The sequence below is a fragment of the Zootermopsis nevadensis genome, unplaced genomic scaffold (genome assembly GCF_977971745.1).
Source record: "Zootermopsis nevadensis isolate Lab colony 2312 unplaced genomic scaffold, Znev_1.0 Znev_ptg000013l, whole genome shotgun sequence".
Taxonomy (NCBI): Eukaryota; Metazoa; Arthropoda; class Insecta; order Blattodea; family Termopsidae; genus Zootermopsis; species Zootermopsis nevadensis.
In genome coordinates, this window is record NW_028259145.1 from 7,347,597 (window position 1) to 7,356,185 (window position 8,589).

At 38.0% G+C, this 8,589-nt stretch overlaps 1 long non-coding RNA gene across 1 annotated transcript; it reads right to left on the reverse strand.

Annotated features, from left to right (window-relative positions):
* Positions 1-1,738: 1,738 nt before the first annotated feature.
* Positions 1,739-4,322, reverse strand: LOC147873864 (uncharacterized). The gene is made up of 2 exons (XR_015535069.1): positions 3,997-4,322; positions 1,739-3,158 (listed from the first exon to the last, which is right to left on the reverse strand). It is a non-coding gene; the product is annotated as an uncharacterized LOC147873864 (long non-coding RNA).
* Between the last annotated feature and the right edge of the window lie 4,267 nt (positions 4,323-8,589).

Consider the following 8,589-nt stretch of genomic DNA (forward strand, 5'->3'; position numbering starts at 1 on the left):
TAGTGGTTCTAGCGTGCATTCCACGTTCTTCAAGGTCTGACATTAGCAGAACACATTGTTTCAGTTCCAAAATGGTACTGTTATTTCTACAATAGAAGTTTTGTGAATCCGAACAGAAATGACATTTTTAAAATATTTGTAGAGAAATTGTCTGTTGCTGGTGGCCCATTACGGTTTTATTTTCAATCTGGAAACAGAGGGGTGTATGTTCTGTTGATATTAACAGACTTTGTTTCAGCTGCATTGATAGTGTAATATTGAAAGACTGCATGGACAAGGAAATAGGAAATTGCTGCTTATTTGGAGGTACTACACTACAGTTGCTGGACAGACTGAGAAAATGCATGAGAAATCTGTTAGAACCTGAGTAGCTTGGCTGAAATGAAAACCAACCTGCATAGGCTTATCGTTAATGTGTTCATTAGGGTATTCATACATATTGTCATTGCATGCAAACGTGATTAGATGATGTAGCATGTAAGCTACATAACTGATAATGCCACACCCAAGCAAACAATAAAGCTTGTATGAAATGGAGAAGAGAAAACATCACATATTCCTCCAATTTTAGTGGACTGGTGGCACACTAATAGCCAGACCACTGAAGACAATAACCCTTTCCATGTCACATACCTGCATTTATCCTGAAACAAGAAAATGGTGTATGTTGATGTCTCGCTACTCAAACACTACTTAAGAAGTATACTTACAATTACTGTTCCCCACTGCTTCCATCATCAGCTGACTTGACATGGTCAGAATTCCTGTTCCATGAGTGGTCATCCTCTGTGCTATCAACTTCTTAAAACTCTTTTTCAAGTTAACGAAAGCACCATGCAATTGAGCAACTTCATTTTCACTGTTGGTGTGAATTAATGCTTTCAAAAAATTATTCATCCCTTGCTTGTATTCTCTTTCACTTCAAAACCATATACTGATATAAGAATCTTAAAACTTTGCATATCGTGTAGTGTATTAGAACATAAAATAAGCAAACAAACAACTATTAACACTATATAGTGTTAATAGTTGTTGGTTACTTATTTGATATGATATAAGAATGTTTAATGATAAGTTTATGTATTTCAATACTTGTACAATATGTCAATAAATTCAGTGCTTTTACAGACTAAGTTATTGTGACTTTATCTTCATTCACTAACAAAATGTCAAAGTACCCATTCTTTGGATTGGTTATTACGATGCAATTACAGAATTTGTATACCTAGACAACAGGTTTCTATCTGATCTCTTCTAATCTTAATCCAGAACGAGCCTATTTATCAGCTCAATAATTGTGGTGTGAGTGCACATATGCATAATCTTATAAATCTAAAGGTTTGTGAAGAGGGCATGTTATTAAACTGATGCATATCTTGGATTTATTTCATCTTTTTGCTTTTAGACAAAAATATTTCATAAGCCAGGCCACGCTTCTTTCATTCCCCAGTTCTGACTGGTTCACTCTCCCAGCCTTCCCATCCTCCAACCCCACATAAATCCCTGCACTTCCCAGCCCTGAAGATGGAGATGTTTCTCAAACATGCTGTCATCTACCAGCAAGTCTACATTGCTATGAACCCCAGAAAAACAGCATCATCAATTCATTCAGATGTTATGCTATTATTTGACACCCCTAGCTGTCATAATGACATCTTCTAATTTAACAATGTTTCAGTATTAATTTACACCCAAGCTACAGATGGCATGGACAGAAACAGAATCAGACATCACTTAATTTATATTTATGATAAGTTTTAATAATATGTACTTTGCATGTACAATTTTGTAAGGCAATCTGACATTTCTTTGATATGATTACAAGCAACTGAACAGCCATAGGGCCAACATAAACAAGAAAACTGTTCAAATACAACTTACATCTCGTCTGGCAACAAATGTGAAACAAAATTTATCACCAACCCTGACAGGAATTGAAAACTGGCCATCCAGTCAGCTGATCTCTGAACATTGGTCATTTAAAGTCTCTTTATAGACTAGTTAACAGAGAATTTTATATTTACTGACAAATAACATCCGTCCAATATGTTCACTGTATGGTTACAGAACAATAATAAGAAATCTGAAGAGAACTCAACCTGAAATCAGCTGGTGGACAACAACTTATGAAAACAATACAACCCTTCTGCCTCTGCATTAACATACTAGAGCAATAAAATAGCCATTCAAATCTTTTGTAATCATCTTACTAAAAATATTATAAATTAAAAAAAACGTTACTGATTGTTGTCAAATGCATTGTTAACCTGCAAAAGACAGTAAGAAGACTATCAACATCAAAGAATTTTCAACATCCCTGGTTAAAGCCTTGAACCATAACTGCACATAGTCCACTTCTTACACTTTTAACAATTTCTATGTACAGGTAACGTTACACCACAAGGAAGGGGTCAGTCAAAGGAATATCACAGCACCAACATATCACGAGACTTTCATAGGATAAGAATACTTCTTATGTGAGTGTATGCAGTACTATAAAGGAATTCCTATATAAATTATTATTTGCAAAGTTCTTTATCTCTAAGCCATTTCCAAGGTTCAGAAACACCAGCTCTAGTTAACGACAGCACATTTACGTTTATTGCCCACACACACAGTTTTGTTTGTCACTGGGAGTCACATCTTCAGTACGTTGTATAACCGTCCTTGGTTAGTCGTTTGCCTCGGCTAGCCAGGGACTCAGGGTCGTTCACGGGGATCGGGTGAATGACGAACAGATAATGATTAACTATTGATCCAATTATACTTTTATTATGTATTTTCTTCGTTACACAACTTTATAAAAATCTTAACCTCTACCGTCAAGAAACTTTCCAAGACACCCTTCACGACCCTTACTGCCCGCTGCTGGCTCACTCCCCAAAAAGGACCACATGTGAGTCCTCCCCCTACTTTCTCACTGCACGCAGCCGTTTCTTTGTTTTTGAAGAATTTCGGCCAGCTCGCCCTTGCAGCGTTTGCTCCACAGAACTCTAATGTCTCCACTACCACTGGGAGCATACAGTTCACGTCATTCGACGAAATTTCTTGTGGGGAGGTAAGCCAGTGTCATATGCATATTCTCGCAGTAAGTTGGCCAACAGACGATCAAAGAATTCATCAAGTCTTTTGGCATCTTGATATATCAGACTATGTTTCTGTAAGTGACAAAGAAAGTTCATAAGTACATCCTGTACATCAAGCAATGATGACTTCCAACTTTAATGGCGATATAATTAAAGTCTCTGGTTACATGTTACATCACATCTTTTGTACAATACTAGTAGGATCAGCATACAACCACCCTTTTATTTACAAATAACATTCAACTGGGATCTAGTCAAATGTCTACAAGTTTCTATTTTTAATTCTAAAGTAACTCTGAAAATAATAACACAGTGAAAGAAAACTATGGAGCATGGCAACTGGTAGCTAAACACAGTTGACAAAGCTTTATGGTCATTAATGCAAACCATAAGGCTGAGAATATGGAACACAACAATGCCGAGTAAACAAATATCTGTTGACATTGTTGATGTCATTTCTTGAAGACAACGAGGAATCACAAATTTTTATAGTAAGATTGTTGTGTTGTGCTAGGCATTGTTGTGTTGTGCTCGGCATTGTTGTGTTCCACAACAATGTCGAGTAAACAATCTGTTGACATTGTTGATTACGTCATTTCTTGAAGACAACGAGGAATCTACGTCCAACCCCACCCTTGCAAATCTTCGTTTTCTTTTTTGTTCTTCTGTTCTAGTTGAATAAGTTTTTCTGCGGTTATCAATGTAAGTCGCTCTTCGCTTTTTTTATTTGTTAAGTAGGTCTCATGATTTAGTTCTTTACGTTGCTATTCAGAGGCCAATTTTTCTTGGTCAGTCAACTTTCTACGTCCAACCCCACCCTTGCAAATCTTCGTCTTAAAATCGATCATAATAGTTTTCGTAATCGTAATATATCGAGTATATATGAGTAGTATTATTAGTATCACTTTACCTTGTTGCAGTTGTTGGATTTGGTACCTCAAATAGTTGATAACTTCTGCTTTCACTTTTCTGATGTTTTAAGCCAACTGTCAGTCAATTTTTAATAATGCGACGTGCTGCTTCTGTAGAAGTGATAATGCGACTGGCTTGGTAGTGAAGCGTTATTTGTTTACTCGGCATTGTTGCGTTGTACTCGGCATTGTTGTGTTCCACAACAATGCCGAGTAAACAAATATCTGTTGACATTGTTGATGATGTCTTTTCTTGAAGACAACGAGGAATCACAAATTTTTATAGTAAGACTAGAGAAGAGCGCTCCTTTCGGAGCTCCTCGGGGGGGGGGGGGGGGGGGGGGGGTTGGTCAAGTTTTTAAAACGCAACCAAGGGGATTGGTCAATTGTTCAAAAAGCAACCAACCCCCCCTTCGGGGAGGGGGGTTGGTTGGTTGCGTTTTGAAATCTTCAGTCAGAAAATAAACTAACCCCCCCGAATTGAGGGTTAAAACACTTGACCAACCCATTCTTGGGGGGGGGGGTTGATCAAGTGTTTAAAAAGCAACCAACTAAAATAAACTAACCCCCCCGAATGGAGGGTTAAAACACTTGACCAACCCCACCACTTCGGGTTGTTGGTTGTGTTTTAAAATTTTAAGTAACACACTAAACTAACCCCGCTGTCTCTATCTGATATTTTACTTCTTTACGTCGCTGTTCAGAGGCCAACTGTTCTTGGTGAGTCAACTTTCTACGTCCAACCCCACCCTTGCAAATCTTCGTCTGCTTTCTTCCCCTTCTCTTCTTGTTGAATACGTTTTTCTACGTTTATCAATGTATGTCTTACATCGCTTTGCTTCATTTGTTAAATAGTTCTGATGTTTTAGTTCTTTACGTCGTTGTTCAGAGGCCAACTGTTCTTTCTCAATCAACTATCTTCGTCCAACACCACCCTTTGCAAATCTTTGTTTGTTTTTATTTAGCTCTTCTGTTTATCTTCAATACTTCTGATGTTTTAGTTCTTTACGTCGCTCTGCAGAGGCCAACTGTTCCTGATCAGTCATCTATCTACGTCCAACCCCACCCTTTGCAAATCTTCGTTTGTCTTTCCTTTGCTCTTCTGTTTTTCTTGAATACTTTTGATGTTTTAGTTCTTTACTTCGCCGTTCAGATTCCAACTGTTCTTGGTCAGTCAACTATCTACGTCCAACCCCACCCTTTCCAAATCATCGTTTGTTTTTATTTAGCTCTTCTGTTTTTCTTGAATACTTCTGATGTTTTAGTTCTTTACGTTGCTCTTCAGTGGCCAACTGTTCTTGGTCAGTCATTTCTCTACGTCTAACCCCACCCTTTGCAAATCTTCGTTTGTTTTTCTTTTGCTCTTCTGTTTTTCTTGAATACTTCTGATGTTTTAGTTCTTTACGTCGCTCTTCTGTGGCCAACTGTTCTTGGTCAGTCAACTATCTACGTCCAACCCTACCCTTTGCAAATATTCGTTTGTTTTTATTTTGCTCTTATGTTTTTCTTGAATATTTCTGATGTTTTAGTTCTTTACGTCCCTGTTCAGAGGCCAACTGTTCTTGTTCAGTCAACTTTTACGTCCAGCCCCACCCTTGCAAATCTTCGTCTTAAAATCGACCATAAAGTCAGTTTTCATAATACTTTCTTAATCGTAAATTATCGTATGAGTATCAGTTTACCTTGTTGGAGTTGTGTTCTATTATATCTAACCAATTTGTAGCCATTTGTTTACTTGCCATTGTTTGATGACGTGTGTTCTATTATAAACAACCAATTTGATTATTGTGTTCTATTATAATGTATATAATATTGGTACAACAATGCCGAGTAAACAAATGTAACGTAACGCAATCAACCTTGGTTAGTCCCGAAGGGGAGTTAGTTTAGTGTCTCATTCAAGTGTTTTTACCCTTGAGTAAGAAACTAAACTAACCCCCCCGATTGGGGGGTTTAAACACTTGACCAAAACACCGAAGAGGGTTGGTTGCGTTTTAAAATCTTGATTAAGACACTAAACTAACCCCCGTGTATAAACAAATATAAGGTGATATTGTTAATGACGTCATTTTTTGATAACGATGGCTAATCATTTCGGAGCGCTTCCTGTAATCTGATATTTTACTTCTTTACGTCGCTGATCAGAGGCCAACAGTTCTTGGTTAGTCAACTTTCTACGTCCAAACCCACCCTTGCAAGTCTTCTTTTTTTCTATTCTGTTTTTTGTTGAATAGTTCTGATGTTTTAGTTCTTTACGTCGCTGTTCAGTGGCCATCTGTTCTTGATCAGTCAACTTTCTACGTCCAGCAACACCATTGCTAATCTTCGTCTGTTTTTTCTTTTTCTCTTTTCTCTTCTGTTCTTGTTGTATACGTTTTTCTATGTTTATCAATGTAACTCTCCCTTCGTTTTTCTTTATTTATTAAATAGATCTGATGGATAAGCTCTTTACGTCGCTTTTCAGAGGCCAACTGTTCTTGGTTAGTCAACTTTCTACGTCGAACCCCACCCTTGCAAATCTTCGTCTGTTTTTCTACGTGTGTTATTAATATGGTCTCGTTTAACAATGTAAGTCTTCTTTCGCTTATCCTTATTTGTTAAATAGATCTGATGTCTTAGTTCTTTACATCGATGTTCAGAAGCCAACTGTTTTAGGTCAGACAACTTTCTACGTCCAACCCCACCCTTGCAAGTCTTCGTTTGTTTTCTTCTGCTCTTCTGTTGTTGTTCAATAAGTTTTTCGCTTTTCTTCATTTGTTAAGTATGTCTGATGTTTTAGTTCTTTACATCGCTGTTCAGATGCCAACTGTTTTTAGTCAGACAACTTTCTACGTCCAATCCCACCCTTTCAAGTCTTCGTTAGTTTTCTTCTGCTCTTCTGTTCTTGTTGAATAAGTTTTTCTGCGTTTATCAATGCAAATCTCCCTTCGCTTTTCTTTACTTGTTAAGTAGGTCTGATATTTTAATTCTTTACGTCGCTGTTCAGAGGCCCACTGTTTTTGGTCAGTCAACTTTCTACGTTCAATCCCACCCTTGCAAATCTTCGTCTGTTTTTCTACATATGTCGTTAATATGGTCTCGTTTATCGATGTAATTCTTCTTTCGCTTTTCTTTATTTCTTAAATATGTCTGATGTTGTAGTTCTTTACGTCGCTGTTCAGAGGCCAATTGTTCTTGGTCACTCAACTTTCTACGTCCAATCCCACCCTTGCAAATCTTCGTCTGTGTTTCTACGTGTGTCGTTAATATGGTCTCGTTTATCAATATAAGTCTTTTTTCGCTTTTCTTTATTTCTTAAATAGGTCTCATGTTGTAGTTCTTTACGTCGCTGTTCAGAGGCCAACTGTTCTTGTTCAGTCAACTTTTTACGTCCAGCCCCACCCTTGCAAATCTTCGTCTCAAAATCGATCATAAAGTCAGTTTTTATAATAGTTTTCATAATCGTAATATATCGAATATATATTGTTGGAGTTGGTACTTCAAATACTTGATAACTTCTTCTTTCACTTTCCTGATGTTTTAGGACAACTGTTAGTCAATTTTTAAGAATGCGACGTGCTGCTTCTGGAGCAGTGATAATGGGACTGACTTGATATTCTTTGATTTCCTTGTTGTGAAGCGTTATTTGTTTACACGGCATTGTTGTGTTCCACAACAATGTCGAGTAAACAAATATCTGTTGGCATTGTTGATGACGTCATTTGTTGACGACAAATTGGTTGAAGACAACGAGGAATCACAAAGTTTTATAGTACTAGAGCAGGGCGCTCATTTCGGAGCTCCTAGGGAGGGTTGGTCAAGTTTGTAAAACGCCACCAACCTTTTGTAAGAAACTAATCTAACCGCCCCGAATTGAGGGTTAATACAATTGAACAACCCCCCCCCTTCTGGGGGGTTGGTTGCGTTTTGAAATCTTAAGTAACACTTTAAACTAACTCCCCTTCGGGGGGTTAGTTTAGTGTCTCATTCAAGTGTTTTAACCCCTGAATAAGAAACTAAACTAACCCCCCGAATGGGGGGGGTTTAAACGCTTGACCAAACCCCCCCACTTTGGGGGGGGGGGTTGGATGCGTTTTAAAATCTTGAGTAAGACACTAAACTAACCCCCTTCGGGTTTGTTTAGTGTCTCATTCAAGTGTTTTAACCCTTGAGTAAGAAACTAAACAACACCCCGAATGGTGGTTAAAATACTTGACGAACCCCACCTCCGGGGGGGTTGGTTGCGTTTTAAAGTCTTGAGTAAGACACTAAACTAACCCCCCATCGGAAGGGTTACTTTATGTCTCATTCAAGTTTTTTAACCCTTGAGTAAGAAACTAAACTATCTCTCAACTCCCAATGGGCGGGTTAAAACACTTGACTAACTCCCCCTTCGGGGGGTTGGATGCGTTTTAAAATCTTGAGTAAGACACTAAACTATCCACCTTCGGGTTGTTAATTTAGTGTCTTATTCGGAGAACTTTCTCTAATCTGATTTTTTACTTATTTATGTCGCTGTTCAGAGGCCAACTCCTCTTGGTCAGTCAGCTTTCTACGTCCAGCCCCACCCCTGCAAATTTTCGTCTGATATTTTTCCCCTTCTATTTTTGTTG